The sequence below is a fragment of the Saccostrea cucullata genome, unplaced genomic scaffold (genome assembly GCF_032062105.1).
Source record: "Saccostrea cucullata isolate Sc308-1 unplaced genomic scaffold, CSIRO_AGI_Scuc_v1 ctg1089, whole genome shotgun sequence".
NCBI lineage: Eukaryota > Metazoa > Mollusca > Bivalvia > Ostreida > Ostreidae > Saccostrea > Saccostrea cuccullata.
The window spans coordinates 61,587-79,375 of NW_026927007.1; positions in this window are offsets into that span (position 1 = coordinate 61,587).

Consider the following 17,789-nt stretch of genomic DNA (forward strand, 5'->3'; position numbering starts at 1 on the left):
TTCTATAATGATTATTTGAAATCATTTCCCGCTTATTTTCAGTAACTTACAATTTCATATATAGTGAAAGATACTCAAAGAATGGACAATAAACAAGCGTACTCAAAGAACGATTTAAAAAAAAGAAATGCATAATCTTATTCTGTAAAAAAAACTCTATTCAGTCTAAGGAACTGTCTTTTTTTAACAAAAAATGATTGAGAATCACGATTTATAGGTCCAATTCTATAAACATGTATAATGCATCGTGGCTTTTATAGTTTGCTGATAAAATGGTATCGAAATGGTAAAGAACAGTAGACTACGTACTGTGTTCTGAACTTTTATTAATATTTAACAAGAAAATTAAAAAAAATACCTTTAGTTAAGAAGCAAAAATTTTCGTAAGTTTCTCTAATATGATAACTCAGGCGATTTGGATGGTGGTAGAACGTTTCTTTTAACGTAGTGATGTAAAGGTTTCAATATTACTTCGCGAGATGGAATCCCACTGCAAAACGTAAAATCCAGTCATTCGGATACCGTATAAATCCAAAATCAGTGTTGCTGTTGGTGCTTTCATGTTCCTTTAATTGTCAATGTCTCGAGTACATGTCTTCATTTGCAGGTCTATACCGGTAAGTATTTGAGTCTTGGTGTATTGATTAATTAAAAAACTTTGACCATGAAACATGGTTTATAATTTCAAAGTCAACAAAGTTAACGAACAACGAACAAATTTCACATACTTCATGTTATGTGCACGATATGATAATTATTGATGACTTGAACTGAGTATTTTCAGTTACCCGTATTGAAATAGTAAGGACAAAATTGTGTAATGGTCCAGAAGCCATTTTGGGGTGAAAAAGCGACGGTACCAAATAGCATAATGGAGAAGGTTTGCAACACTTTGCCTTGCCCTAGTGAGTGCATTTGTGATAGTAAACGTCTTTTATTCTTTTTTTAAATAAAAAATTATCAATGGAAATCTCATTACATCTTTTTGTAGATGGTGGTCTTTATTCGTTTCATTTGGAGACATGGGTCAATGTTTTCCTTTCCGTTACAATGTGAGCAGATTATGTAAGGATCCGCCCTCGATTCCACTCAACTCAATTGGAGGCTGATACAGGAAGTGCTTGAATTGGGAAAGCATGTCAACAGAAACCATGACATGTAGCAAACGTCTTTGTGCTTTTAAGATTTTCCCGACACTGATGCATAATTGAAATGCTTTTAAGACTTCAAAATTCAATAACCAAATATGTAGATAAGGAAATGAATGGTGTTTCCAGATTTATATAAATTTATCTTTGATATATACATGAATATTCCCAGATACATTATTAATTAATGAAGGTTTTCTTTCTTTTTCTTGTTGTTGCTTTTTTGCATTTTAGATACAGCATTCTCTTTACAGTTATTAAAAAAAGGATCCACCATGAGTCATGAGACAAGGGACATACTAATGTTAATTTTCAGCGACAAAAAAATACTTCCTGCGAAAAAAAAAGATATATATATTTTTTTTCACGGATAAATAATTATGTCCATTATTTTTATGTAAACTATTCACTGACCTTATATTGGGTTTCAGTTTAGTTACTATAGTGAAAAAAAATTATGAAGAAAATCTTTTATGATGATACATGCAATTGGAAACATGAATGGAAATACATGTTATATTACTTTATTGTGGTCCCATTGGCCACATTGATCAACTGAGCAACTAAGCTACAGTGCAGGGAACTAATTTTGTTACATAAACCAGCATCAGGATCAGCATAAGTAGGATCAGGATAGAACTAGCATCAGCATCAGCATTTAAAAAAACAGCATTACTTGGATCAGCATCAGCAAGCAAAGGATAGAACTAGCATTGACCAAAGTGAAAACAGATAAAGGAAAGTCGTTTAATACAAATTACAAATAAAAATTACCCCAAAAATTATTTTTAATAGCTTAAAATAGCGGTGCTGTTTTTGAATTATCCACTTCCGGCAGGATAATCTTACTTCCGGTAGCATTACTAGCATTGACCTAGTTTCAAACCAGCATCAGGATAAGGATCAAACCAGGATCAGGATAAGGATAACTAGCATCAAAATCAGCAAGCAAAGGAAGCATCAAAATCAGCAAGCATAGGAAGCACCAAAATCAGCTTTGATGCTGTAACAAAATTATTTCCCTGCACTGTACGTGAAAGCAAAACTCAGTTGAGTATTGAAAGGCTTAGATGTAAAAAGTGGGTTGGGGGTATTTGAACAAGCTTAAACATGCATAACGGCTTTGATGTTTATCAGATGAAAACTTTTATTAGAAAAGCCTTTACATTCCTTTGTATACTAGTAACGATGATTAACATTGGCTCCTCTTTTCTCATAATTCTCCTAGTTGGTCATGACTTGAACAAATAAATCTACATACCCTTTTTTTGCTTTTATATTGATGTCACAGGTGGTTAAAAATCAAGTCGCAACCGGGACTCGAACCCAGGGCGTACCGTGCGAACTCTAACCAACTGGTATTTAGACCCGATATATTGACTGACTTTCACGCACCTGTGAACCCGGTGACATATTCCCCTTCTTTGTAAAAAATTGTCCTCGAATTCTATGTCTAAACAGGTGTCACAGGTGGTGAAAAATCAAGTCTCAACCGGGACTCGAACCAAGGGCCACTGTCGTACCGTGCCAGCGCTCTTATCACTGAGCTATTAAGACCCGATGTATTGACTGACTTTCACGCACCTGTGAACCCGGTGACATATTCTCCCTCTATGTAGAAATTTGTCCTCGAATTCTATGAGATAAGGAGATGCTGTGAGGCATGTTCCAAGGAAATAGTGGGTTTTGCACGTTTGGCGCCAAATGTCACATGTGGTGAAAAATCAAGTCTCAACCGGGACTCAAACCCAGGGCCTCTGGCATACCGTGCCAGCGCTCTAACCACTGAGCTATTGAGACCCAATGTATTGACTGACATTTTCGCGCCTGTGAACCCGGTGACATTGATGTTAAATCATGGCTTTGTTGTGTGAAGAATTTTCCTCGGAATCCTATGTAAAATCTTGATCACCCCTGAGGCCCCATTCTACCCTAGGGGTCATGTTTTGTACAAACTAAAATCTATACTAACCAACTGCAAGGATGTTTCCATATAATTATAAGCAATTGCAGCTTTGCTGTTCTCTAGAAGAACTTCAAAGATTTTTTTCTATGTTATCCTTCTTAAAACTTTGATCTCCCAATTTGGTGCCACCCTTGCCCCAAGGGTCACGATTTCAATAATTTGAATCTACACTATCAGAGGATGCTTACATTTAACTATGGCTTTGTTCTTCTTGGGTAGTTTGTAAAGATTTTTCTGATGTATTCCTATGTTAAACTTTGATACCCCATTGTGGCCCCAACCTACAACCAGGCTTCATTTGTTTGAACAAATTTGAGTCTACACTACCAGAGGATGCTTTCATAAAACTATGGCTTAGTCGTGTTTGAGAAGAAGCTTTTTGGAAATTGTTTTTATGTATTCCTATGTTTAACTTTGATACCCCATTGTGGCCCCACCCTATAACGAAGTTTTTGATTTATTCCCCGTATATCTACTTTAAAAAAATTCAAAAATTTACTTCAAAAAATATTTTCGACATTTTAAACAACCTCAAGAAAAGGCCATTTCGTTACTTGCAGAACTGGAGAAGAACACAATTGGGTAAATTGAAATGAATGGAAAATTATGGATATCCTTTTCATTATATCACATTCTGTATCAGCCCGAGACACCGATATCAGCTGAAGGGCCGAAGAATTTGCTGTTGATAGAATATGCTTGTTTATAGTTAATGCAAATAACGTTACAGTAACAAAATACATTACACATCAATTTGAGAAAAAAATAATCATATAACTCTCATATGTGCATAGCTTATATTGTCTCACACGGTTCGGGTATGTTTCTATTTTTTTCCGTTTGAACCAATCTTTTATCAGTTAGGTGATCCTTACAATCAAACAGTCAAACAAAAAGAATGTGTATTAAATCACAAATGCTGTTTTTGAAGTATAACTTAACAGGGTTGTAATATTGATCCGTATCATTCCTGTAAATCCGTATCAGCCCTGTTGATATGGCTATTATGACCTCAAGTAAATCGCATTTCTAAAATCCTATAATTATTTCTAAGTACATCGCTTGTAATCAAAGGTCTCATTTCCTATATTCCAATTTCCCTGCCTCCTCACCGGCCCCCTCTTTCATTATTTTTGGATTAAAAGAATGTATCATCATTATTTCATTATAAGAGTTTAATTTAGTGTTTATTTTTTTCCAATTAATTATAAAATAAATCTTCGTGTGTAATACCCTAAAGAAAGCTTAATAGTATTATGTCAACCCGAAAGAGCCGTAGAAATTAAAATTGCAAGCGTTCTACCAGCTTTTTGTCTGCAAGTGTTCTTATGGGTCTCTCTATCAGTATTGAAGAAATTTTACACAAATGGTATCAATGTTTTCTTTGCGAGAATATGAGCATATTAAATGGAAAATATTTAGTATAACCAGTAAAGTTTTTTTTCATTTTGGCCATATTGTATCTCTTCAAGACTCAAAAACTTAGGTTCCTATACGTCCATTGATTAAACTATTAATTTAATAAACTTGAAAAGCTGCTCTACTGACATTTTGTTCAAAGTCTTGGATTCTATATGTATGTGGTTCTTTCTAATGTTTTATGTGAGAATAAATACACTTCTTTACACAGTTTCCTGTCATAGAAATTGCAACAGTATGTCAGGGGTTTGATATCGTGATCGGGATCAACTACTAATACATTGGGGGGGGGGGGTGTAAATTCCTAGATAAGTTTGATGCTTATCAGTTCTTGCATGGAACAAATGAAATGAGAAGGACAATAGCAATGATATGATAAAGTTACTACTGCCTGTAATTGGGTGGGCATTTTGAGCATATGGGATGATATCTACCAATAAGTGTGGGACATGTATATATGATGATAATGCATTTAACATCTGTATTCTGATTATGATAATAACTTCAGAAAACTTATTATGGTCTAGACAGTGACAATCATGACATTTTTTTATCTAAAGTAATAATAAAGATAACTTCCACAGAATGAAAATAACATTTTTTTTTAAATGAGACAAAAATTATGGGAACAAGTTTCAGATCAACATTGACGAACATTTATCAGGTAGAAGTTTAGATTAAAATCAAATCTTTTTGTAATTGTCCTCTGGAGTGTGTTTTTTTCATATTAGGAACGGAACTATGCCTGATATAGGAAATGGGTATGGATTTGTATATTTTTATTAAGAATTACATAAAATTCAGGACTTGGGGGCATTTATAAAATGTGAAATAAAAAAATCACTTTTGCATGTTAATTGTATCAATTTTTTTTATCGAATAAGTTTTATAATTGAAAATTTATCTTTACAAATGAATATTAACGGGTACATATTACTTATTGGTTTTTAAATTTAAATTTACTGGATGCAGAAATCAACATATAAACATAACAAATTATTACAAAACAAGCATGCTTTTAAAATAATGCTAGAACACTGATAAAATAGAAGGCTAATGTGCGAGATATGTGCCCTGCATGGAATTTGTAAGATTGGTTAACTTAGTGTTTTTGAAAGATAAGTAACTCTTGCATACTTTCGAAGTTAAGACAATGTTCAGCTGTTCCATATTTAATTCATAACCTGTATGTCCCTTTTTTATCATCAGCTGATAGAACATATCAAATACAGAATGAAGAAATGTAGGGTGAAATTTCCCTTAAGGTCAAGATCTAGTAAATAACTTGAGACTAATTTTTTGCTGCTAGATCCATTATGACGTCATAATCAATTTCAACTTTCTTTTTCCCGTACTTTACGGCTTTAGCAGAATTATGTAGAAAATAGGGTATTTTCATGACATTAAATTTGAAATCATATGAAAAGTAAACCGGATACCTATATTAAATTTTATATTGATTTAAAGAAGAGGCCATGAACATACTTATTACCGTTTTCTGAGAGACTGTAGGCAATCTACATACATTTCCTTTGCCGAACACGAAAAAAAACTCCCATGTTCATGACTGGTTTTCTGAATTTTTCATTGAAAATGACAGTTTAAAATACAGTTTTTCATCTTGTTTACCTACAAATTATGCCCCGAAACACCTTATTTGACCAAGCTAAAGTTGTAAAACATCAATAAAGGAATTTATTTCTCAAGTTTCATAAATCTGTAGGCACCTTTCATTTACTAGATCTTGACCTTAAGTCCGACTGTTTCTCCTAAAAGTCTAGATTGAAAAAAGACTGTATTTGATTTCAATGACGTTGCACCCTAGAGTTTTACTTTCCTTGCAGTAAAACCAATCCTACTACTAGTTTTAGAGGCTAAATCTACCATTGATAGGTTTCGGAAAGCAAAATAGAAAGTACAACAAATGTATGTCCTTCAATAATTTTCAGACTTTCCGAAAAAAACCCTTTAACATCCAATTTCCAAACAATAAAAAAAATATATCAGCAAATTTCAATGCCGAAAATGCGTTACAAACGTTTAGTATTATCATCCTTTGGATATTATGTACCTTTTAAATGTTCGATCTTATTATTTTGATATCACATAATCGTTTAAGAACAATCTTTTAATACTTTGTTTTGCCTATTGTCTTTCAAATTGTTTTAATGAAAAAAAAATATTATGAAAGTTTTATTTTGTTAATGTTCCAATGAATCCATTGTAAACATAATCATTCCATTCAGAAAGATGCTGACCTTAAACTTGCTTTATCGGTTAACATACTTTAAATTCCGCAAAGGCGTCAAAACAATCTGTCGTACCATAAAACAAGAAATATAACAGGTAAAGGTAGTTAAATTTGGGGTCATTGGGTACATTGAAATGCCAAGAATAAGTTGTGCATGACCAAGAAAGAGTAACTCTTGCATGCTTAAATTGCAGTGTTGATGTTCAGTTGCTTCCACTTTATCTCGGATTTGTTTTTCTTTTCCCATAGAGACTATGGTACAGCTATTCAAAAAAGATTTTGACAGAGTCCTATCTACTATTGAGTTGTAATTTATTAGCGACCATAAATTCTTTCAATTATGCAATTTTAATTTCACAAAAAGTACACCCCAAAACACGCGAGTATTCTATGGAAGCCCGGGTTTCTTTCTTTACAACTGACTATTAACTTTAAAATAGAACGAAAAACATTGTGAATATGAATATAAGGATCATTCAAAAGCTGTTTTTTTTTCGACTCTTGTCTTAAGGTATTTTTTCTTTTAAATTAACGTCATAAAATACTCAAATTTGGTACACACGCTTAAACAACGGATATAAAAAAATGAGTAAAACATCTTTGAAATCTATTAAGGTAGGCCCGTACCTTCAGAATTTTCTGTCAAACTGTCATTTTTTTTAATTTGAATACCGTGAATAAGTCTTAAACTAGCTAAAACACCCATAAAAGACATATCTTTGCAGGTTTATTTTCATACATGTCTCAGAGCACATACCTCTAAAAATCAACAACCAAAATTGAACATAAAGAAGTGTGATATCATATTTCTTTTAGTTATGCACCAAATCACATCAAATTTATGTTAAAACTTATGAATATCAAATATATTTATTTGCCAAGAGAATATTTGAAATCTTTACTGCAAAACATTAACAAATTGATGTTGAATCTGTCCATGACTTTCAGAAAAAAGATCTCTATTCTTTATAATTCTCAAAATCTAAACTGTTTAGATGCCATTTTTTTTTAAAACTATTAAGAATTATATCTAATGTTAACAAAAACACATACTTTATTATGGTTGACCAGAGAATTTTTAACAAAACAGTCTTTTGAAGACGTATACCCCCAATTTTGGAATATCAATTTTTTTCAATTATTCATCGCAAAATTTTTTAAAAAGTAAAAATTAAATGGATGATATAGGCTCTAAGTCAATAAAAATAGATCTCAGGTTAGTTTGCTTAAAAGAAAATTAAAAAGATTTAGGTCCATAAAAGCAATTACGAATTTTGTGTCTGTGTATGAACAAAATGACTTACAGATCCTATAGACATAGTGCTAAGTGTTAATTTCCATAAATAATGTATATTAAATGCTTTGTATGCACAAAAACACTATAATAAACAAATATATACTGGCTGAATCATTTTCAATCACCCAAAAAAAATTATATCAATAGACAAGTGAAAATTAGAATTTTAAATTGATGTGTAAAATTAGAACCGGATCCGTAAAAGTGGGGGCCTTCCTTAAATTATCAACTATCTAAAACAGCAGAAATAGTGTTATGCAGCAGTGTAAAAATTTAGTTATTTATATACTATACATTTAATATCTATAACCTGCTTTCTAATAAATGGCGCTGAAACAAAATAGATTAAATTTAGCATTTTTCTGTTACTTTGATTAATTGATAAAAAAATAATATTATTTTCTCATATATTCTCAATGATTGGCTCAAGCCCGATCATGCACATGATCATTTATATAACAGCATATAGTTTTGAGTTAATATATACAGATTCAAAAATGCACATCTACTTAGTGCTTTTATAAATGGAAATAATTTACTGTAAAACAACATTTTTGTTGTAGTAAAAAAGGGACTGTAGAAGTACTTTTTCCGCGTGGTATAAATTTACGTTATTTACACGGTCAGAGATAATCCACGGAAATTTGTCCAAACGTACTTAATATAAATGTAAGGCATTTAGTGACAATTAAGAAAATTGGCGTAATGTTCTACCCGCGGATTAAACAGAAATTGAAATTCCGCGGAATTATGATCCCACGGAAAACAGTGCGTCTACAGTAAGACAGATTATGACTAGATGTAACATTTTAGTGAGGTGCTCCAAAAATAACTTTGAAATTAATCAGTGTAAACGTAATAACGTCGATTGTGTGTAATTCAATTTTCAAAAAAATCTTAGAATTACATGTTACATTTGTATTTAAATAACCTCAATTGTTTTAAGAATTAAAAACTTGAGAAAGTACTTTTTTTTTGTTCGAAACAATTGTAACTATTCTTAAGGGATTTCATATGTTATTACTATTTTCATGCTGATTTTCGAACAGATTGTCTGCATTAAGTTTCAAAGTTTTGATACGCTCTGAAATTCAATTTTATTTCTTGTTTACAAAATGCAGTCAACAAAAATTACTTCCGTGTTTACAATAACGCGACTTTGACGTCGTTTTCTGAGCATTGTGACGTCAAAGGGTAAGGGCCCTTTTCTCATAACATAATCACGCAGTCATATTTTTTACATAATAATATATAAGAAATGTCATATAAAATAAGAATGTCATATAACGCAGTCATTTTATTTACGATTCGTTGAAAAAAATATCAATTTTTAAAGACGCATAAAGTAAAAAAAAAAAAAATCAGCAGTGTAAGCAGAGTCAGGTTGTGAAATATTTGAAAGTATTGAAATATAACTTAAGCCACTTCAATTGAATCTACTGTCTCTTTAGACTAAATGTAGATTGCTTCGACTATCAAAATCTTACGTATTCTTAACAGACAAAAACATTTGATTTACTTTATGTAACTAAACTAGAACAGCAATGTACTTCAGGTTGCCAGACGGTTTTAGTTTGACAATAAGTCGATCTGGGTACTTACAAAATCATCTTTGAATATATTCTGACCATTTTCACACACACAAAAAAAAGCGAAAAAAAAAATTCACCGTATGATATAATGGCAAAACGATGATTCTTATTACGGTTTCCGTCCGCAAATTATTATCTGTTCCATTTGCAGCGCCGTATGATTGATTTGGAAATTGATGAAAAAAAAGGAAATAGAAAAATAACATACCATATAATCTGTTTCAGATTTGCCATAATCATAGAAAAAACCAAAATTGAACATTTCAAGGGCTGGGAATAAAATGGCAACTGTTTAAGAATATAACTTATTACTTAAATCTAATTTTACATTGTAAATACTGATATCTCCAATACGGAGATCGTTATACCTTTACTGTACATACAGAGTTTGCCATTTGCCAAGACATATTTTAAATTTTTGACTTCTTAGATATATTTTTATTAAAAAAAATTAAAGGCTTTAATGTGTTGACTGCCTTTTCTTGGTCCAAGAATTGAAAATTGAATATGCAACAACAAAAACACAATTACATACAGCATTTTGAGGTCAAATACGTAATTTAATAATAGGCATAAAGCTTTTTAAGGGGGTTGGAATGGAATCAGATGGGGGCATCGATATCCTTGCGTTCAAAATTTACGATTTGAAAAGAGTAAAGTGCCAAGCCCTCGCAGGGGTGATAAGGAAGCATACAGAATATTCTACCTTGACTAAGTCAGTGAAACATTATGACGTCATAGTAGTCGAGATGACGTCAATTTTAGAAAAAAAGTTTTTCGTATTATTGGTATTTAGAGATGTAATTTAACTCTAGGAAATTTAAAACGTGTAAAATTTAACAAAAATAAGATATTTTTATTTTGTTATGCTGTATCTGTCAATTTGATTAAAATCTAACAACGATGACGTCATCTGAGTACATCGAGTAACTTGGGAATGGATCATGTCGTGTAAAGAGAGTTTGGCTAAGACGACATGTAGAAAGATACGTAAAATGGAGTTTAAAAGCAAATATCGGGATTTTTGTGTGAAATTCATGTTGAGTTCTGTTATATAAACAGGTATGCTAATTTATTTTCATCAATCATATTCTCTATCGAAGACAGTTAGCTAAATCCGTATCCCAGTCGGCCTTTCCTAAGTCATTTGTTAGAGAAATGATACCATCGCAGCACAGTTAAGGTTACAAATGGAAATATCGGCGATTTTTTAAGATAAAAAAATACACACTTTATTAGGATGGACAATTCTTTTTAGGAATTTACTGATATCCAAAAAATGTTATGTGGTTTAAATCTACATGTTAGGGACATTTAAATTTTTTATTTAGACTTGTCCTGTAATTTCGACGTAACATGACTTTGGCAATTATACTTGCAGTTTAGAGGTCATCTATAAATTTCGATATTGCAAGGGCATAACCAAGTTAAAAATCTTAGTTTATTCTATAATCCTTTTCAACACTATATGTAGTTTGTGAAAAGTGCTGCGAACCTATATAGATTCCTTTTTTTAATTGTTAAAATTTAATTTGTTGGACGGCAGGTTGAATATTTTGCTGGTCAACTACATTAAATATAGCTATAATTAATTTATTTGCAAGATGTCAAGAGGTTCGCAGCACTTTTCAAATATCTTAATGCTTCTTGAGTTTATGTGTAAAATTTTGACAAGATACATTGAGGGTATGCCCTTGCAATAAATCGATTTATTAGGGACCTTCCATTCTTTTTTCAATGAATCTGCATATAAACACACGACAGTATCGCATGTCTGGAGAATGCACATACAGTTAATAAATAAAATAATAAAATAGACATCGCATCCAAGTTAACGGCTTTTTATTTTACTACAAGTATTATTTTATTTGAGAACAAAAGACATTTTTCATTGTACAAAATCTGACTTGATCAGCCTCTCACTGTGTACAAACTGCGTCATTTTTGCGAGATGACGTCACATTGACAAGTGCATTGCGATCGATGCATCGTTTATATACTGTTGTGTGGGATTTAACAAACGACAAAACTGCATGTAATAGTAAGTTTGTATGTAGTATAAAGCTATCAAGCTGTTTGAAATAGCAAATAATTTCATTTTGTGGTATTTTGAAGACCTTATATTATGTGTGACGTCATAGTAAACATTTCCTGTACAATTTAGGTCCCGCCTCCTTACTGTAACCTTAACTGTGCTGCGATAGAACAACAATAAGCTGGATATTTTAAAACATAAGATTTGTACAGATGAAAAGTTCGCCTTCTAAAATACTCGAAAATTCTCGCCTCATATGTGTAAAATACAAAACGTAGGATAAGGATTCGTTCTAATGTGTGTTATAATTATATTACTGTCAGGACAGTGGGATTCTAGCAGCATGCTTTAGGTAAAAAAATATTTTTTTCGACTATATTATTTACTCGAAGAAGTTATTAAACTCCGAGGTATTATTGTTCTGTAAGCTTTTTATTTAAAAAACATTTCGCTATTAATAGAAGCCATGTGATGCCGTGGTGGATGCGCACTTCATTGCGTCAGGCGCTCGTTTATCTTTTTTGCGATAGTTAATGAAAGTTTACGTTTGTCAGTGGTTTAAGTAAATTATCTAACTTAATTCTCTTTAAAAAGTTTAAATTTCCCAAAAAATTATTAATATGCTTCCCTAACATACCTGCTCTGAATGTTTTTATAAATAATTTTCATAATTCATATAAAAGTGTAGTAGGAGAAAAGAATCAAATCTTACTTTCGATACATTTTTATACACGTTATGCTGCAATCTGCATTTCTCCCATATAGCATCAAAACCACCTTCAAAGTGGCAACATACTCAAATAGACTATATCAAAAAGACTACTCTAGGAAGATGGATGGGGAGAGGGTGATGAAAGATAGATTGATTGTATATTGCTTCACGTCACATTCGATGATGTTTTAATCACATAAAAAAATCGTGTGTTATGATATTTTGTTCTTAAGATAAAATCTAAAAAGATCTCAGATAAAATTAAGGATATCAATATTTTGGTTTTGCAAGAAGTTGGTTGCATAGCATATAGTTCAACTTGTATGGATCTTTTTGACCATTAAATATTACTTTAAATTGTCTGACGCTTGTGGCGTCAGGCAATAACAAGCAGATATTTTTAAAAAAAATAGAATACTTATTTTTTAGAATGATTGTGTGATTATAAATTGAAGATTAACAGGCAGTCACCAACTTGGAAAAAAGGACACAATCAGTCTTCTTACCATAAATCGAAAATTTGTTGACATCCATTATAAATAAATGGATATTAACTAGACGGATATCAGTTTATGGGCTGCCTTAACAATCCTGCGATGCCATAAATCGAAAATTTGTTGACGTCCAAGATTTAATAAACATCTTACTAAGGCAGCTGTAATTACATACCATCGTGTCCCACTTTACACATACATATGTTTTAGATGGAATTTGACATAAAACAGGTCAGGGTATTCAGAGTTTTGGTGCACTGAATATATATAACACTGAGTGGGGAAGATGCTAAGCTAAGGAAAATAACTTTTTGAAACTCAGGTGTTTTTTCTGATATTAGGTTGTCCCCACTTTATCGTACAGGCTTTAAAAGGGGCACTTATTCTTAATCTATATATTTACGCAACAGTTGCTAATGCAATTCTCTAAAAGAACACACAGATTCTCACAGAATCACATTAAAAAAAAACTTTTAAAAATATTTTTTGCTTTTCTCTCATTTCAATGACTAAGCACTAACATTTTTTTTTCTGTCTTTCTTTTACGCTTAAATATTTACCAATAGCATTTATCATTCGTTTTCTGTTGTTGATTTTTCGAGTTTGATTCGATGTTTTAAATATTCTGCCTAATGAGAGGCAGCATTGGATCTGCAAAAGGAACCAGGAGTAGTTTGTTGTTAAATGAAATACAATTTCAATATCAACACAAAACTTTCATAAATGCTGTTGTTTGAATGTTTTCCATATTAAAACATAAAATGTGTTTCTAAATAAAGCACATACACGTAGATGGACGATATAAATGCAGGAATATAAATCATTCAATGGTTTTAATTTAGTGTCTTAAAACGTCAAAGTTCCAAGCAAATACCGGATGAAAATCATGGCTAGAAGTTCAAGGAAGTTAAAAAAAAATTAAAGTCGTTATAACCAAAACAAAGAAAAACATCTCATGGGGATCACAAGCACAGGCTTCCTTCAACGTTAGTTCCCCCAGCCTTTATTTTATTTGTGCGTATATAGCGTGGATTAAGAACACATGATAAAACATGTAAATTAAAATTGTTTGATTGAGCATTTGTTTTACAAGTCATAGGATTTTAAGTGACAAATAGGTTGAATAGTTTAATTAGGACTGTGTAGGAAGATATTTAACATTTTTATTTACAGTTTGAAAAATTGCTGTTAACATAATTCCATACTTTTTTTTGCTTTTGTTTTGATGACAAAACTTCCGGTTGATGACATCACTTCCATATTCTATGGTCGTTCCAATGACCTTGTCAGCAAATACAATTTATCATTTAGTCAAATGCTGACTGATATTTTTCATACTAATTGTTAGTCCATCATATATACACTGAATTGACGACAGATTTTTCGTTTCTTTCCCGAGCATTACAAGGAGCACACGGCATATGTGACTGGTTAGCAGGGGATGTTCACTTCTCCATGGCACATGATCCAACCTCTAATTTTTCGGAGGTCCGCGTTTGCTCCGCTCCGATTTTGTATTGTTTTATGGACTTTGATACTGTTTGTTATCTCCATATCCTTCTTGAAGTAGGATTGAGACGGTTATTTGCAGTCAAAAAGCAAACTTTACTATCCTGGAAAATACAGCCGGTAATTATAATAATAACTGGGGTTTTTTTGCATGTTAGTCTGAAAAGTATTTACCGGAAACTGATTTTATCTTACTAGATTTAAATAGTAGGACAAATTTAGATATTTTAAATTTCTCTAAAAGTGCATGAAGTGGTCGAATCTTGTTTTTTTAATACTGAAAATGTTACATGAGTTGTCACTGAGAGATTTATTGTTAGACATTGGCCTCTTTAAAAAAAAATCATCTGACTGCACAAAATCCTTCATATTAAAAACGAAAACAGAATAAAGTACACATACTGATTGTTGCCTAAAATATCTCTAAATAAAGTTAGAAAAAAAAATTGTATGAAACACACCATAAAAAAAATGAAGATAAAGATCTTATTCTCTTCTCCTCTCTTAACTAACACCAAGCTCAACCCAGCCCCTTTTATATGCTATTAGATTTTGTACTGTACGCAAGAATGTTTTAAGCATGAGTCAAAAAAAGTTAAAGGTCTTGAAATGCACTGATGGAATAACATTTACTCAGGAAAACTAACTCTTGCATTCTTGACTTTTTAATATGGGAGAGTTTCTGTCATTACTTTCCTCCAATATAGTTATGAATTATTGTTTGATTATTTCCTGGTGCATCATACACGGGTATGAAAAAGACCCGGGAAGAAAAATAAGGTGTCCTTTTCCTGAGGGACTATTGTTTTTTGAAGAATAACATAATAGTTATGCATATCAACCCATTTTTTCCTGCAAGAAAATTTGTAGTTGTTCTGCATTTAAGATGTGAAATATATTTTAGTAAAAAAAAATACTTCTGTCGGCAACTATGGCAATCTTTCGGAAAATATCGAAGAAAATATCTGATATATAGGATTTTTGTCTACATCTTAAGGCTAGTGCTTTAAAATGGGGTTAGTCCAAAACGTTAAAATTGTAAGAAAATTGTGCTTATAAACAATTTTTAAATTGTTTGTGTTCAAGTTAAAAGTTTGTATTTGAGCAGTGCTGAAATCAAAATATAATGCATACAAAACTTAAAAAGCTATTCTTACTCTATATCTGTATAATTATGTACGTCTTGTATATAAATAGAGAAATTATGTACGGTTTGTACATAATATACACATGACGTGTTGTAAGAAATACTTAGTCTCTAGCTGACACATGTATTAAATCCATTTTCAAATTCAATTCTCCTAACTTTTACAAGTATATATTTATTAAATATATACCAGGATGATGGAAAAAGGGAAAAATATTCAAATGATCATCCCTCCAAACATAACTGAGTTGTGTTATTTTATTTTATTTTCCTTGTGTCTATAGTTTCTTCCTATTCTGATTTTTAAAAAAAATAGTGAAAGATGAAGCTAATTTCAAACATCCGAAAGCTGAAAAGGGGAAATTATTTTCCTTTGTACGAAGCATTCGACCTGATACAAAATAAAATATTTCCACGTAATATATAATTATATTTCCTTATTCATTTTTTTTTCAAAATAAGGAAGAGAAATTATTTGGAAACAACTTTTTTTCAAACCAAGCAGAAAATGAAGTAATAAAGTCGGAGATGTTTGGTGAAGTCGCAACGCGTAGTATATTAACAAGCTCTATATGACATACAAAATATATACGTGGACTTCTTGATCATATAACATATATTAAAATGATTTAGTTTGACTTGTTTGACCTTTATAAATTCAAGTCGTGTCAGCCTGTCTGCAAAGCAATAAACAAATTCTAGATTGCATTACACAATAAAACTTGCAGTGTCATCAGATGATGTTTACTGTGTCTGTATCGGCTTTATCTTTCATTGAAATCTCAGATGTATAGAAAACGTGACAAAGAAGACAAATATATTTCTATTTATAAACTAAGTTGCAAATGATAGACTGAAATCTGAAACGAAAACCTAGAATTTACAAATACCAATTGTGAACCCCTGTGTCCTTGCTAAACATCAGACCCGTGCTAAGTTGCACCAAAGAGCTTTTCATAGATATCAAATTTCTAAAGAGACTGCATTTTACATTTTTTATCTGATGTTATCAAGTGTCAACATCGACAGCATTAAAACACGCAAATAATGTCCATTTTAAAAATCACAGACACTTAAAGAATAATTTTCGCATTGTATCTCTGCGGGAAATATACCTCACCGTATGCTATAAGAAAATCAAACAAAAACACAACGATGTAAGAAGATGATATTTTGCACTTATGAAGAATGAATACTAATTCTGTCTATAGCCTAAAGAACGTCAACTACAATTGATATTGTACCTTTGCTCGTGATATAATCTTATTATTCCGTTCACGTCCAGTTTAACTGGAAAAAATCTTCAAGAGAAAAGCTAACCCATGTATACTTAATGTTCATTTCTCTAAATATGGGATAGTTTCTGTCATCTGTTTCGTCGAATATAATCAATCATGCATATTGCCTTACTTTTCCAAACTTACCAAGTGCTGTATCAAAAAAGGAAATAAAAAGGACCGACAAAAAAGTGTCTTCATCACGAAGAAAAATATCTAAATGTACATTTACAAGGTAATTGGAAAGAAGAAACAAATATAATTTAAATGATCTTCTGTCAAAAACATAACGAATTTGTGTTATTTAATTTTTCTTTTATCTATTATTTCTCACTGTTTCAATTTTTTTGCGCCTGGATGAATAGATCGGGGCGTATATTATTTTGTCCTGTCTGTCTGTCTGTTTGTTTTTTTTCCTTTTTATCTGTTTGTCTGTTTGTCTACTAAAATAGCTTTTTTGTCTGCAAACTTTAACCTTAGCTCTAAATTTTGAACCACGAAAGATAGGGACTTCATATTTGTTATGCATACTCTACTAATTGAGCTCTTTTAAATAAAACCGAGGTCAAAGGAGATGTTACCTTCTCTGTGACCTATATGCTAAAAATAGCCTTTTAAAACTTTCGCCGTAACTTTTCAACCATATGAAATAGATAATTCATATTTGGTATGCATACTCCAGTTAATTAGTTCTTTCGAATGGCACAAAGGTCAATGACTTTGGGACCTTGACTGTGAACTTTATGCTGAAACTAGCTTTTTCGAACAATTTTGCAACTTGTTGCATTGTAGTGCTCAAACACATGTTGTTAAAAATATTGCAAGGTTGAACTAAATTTACACATCCGCAGGAAAGGGAAAAACAATAATTTCCTTTTGTACCAAGCATTCCACCTTGTACAAAATTTGAAATTTACAGAAAAGATATATTACTATTTCCTC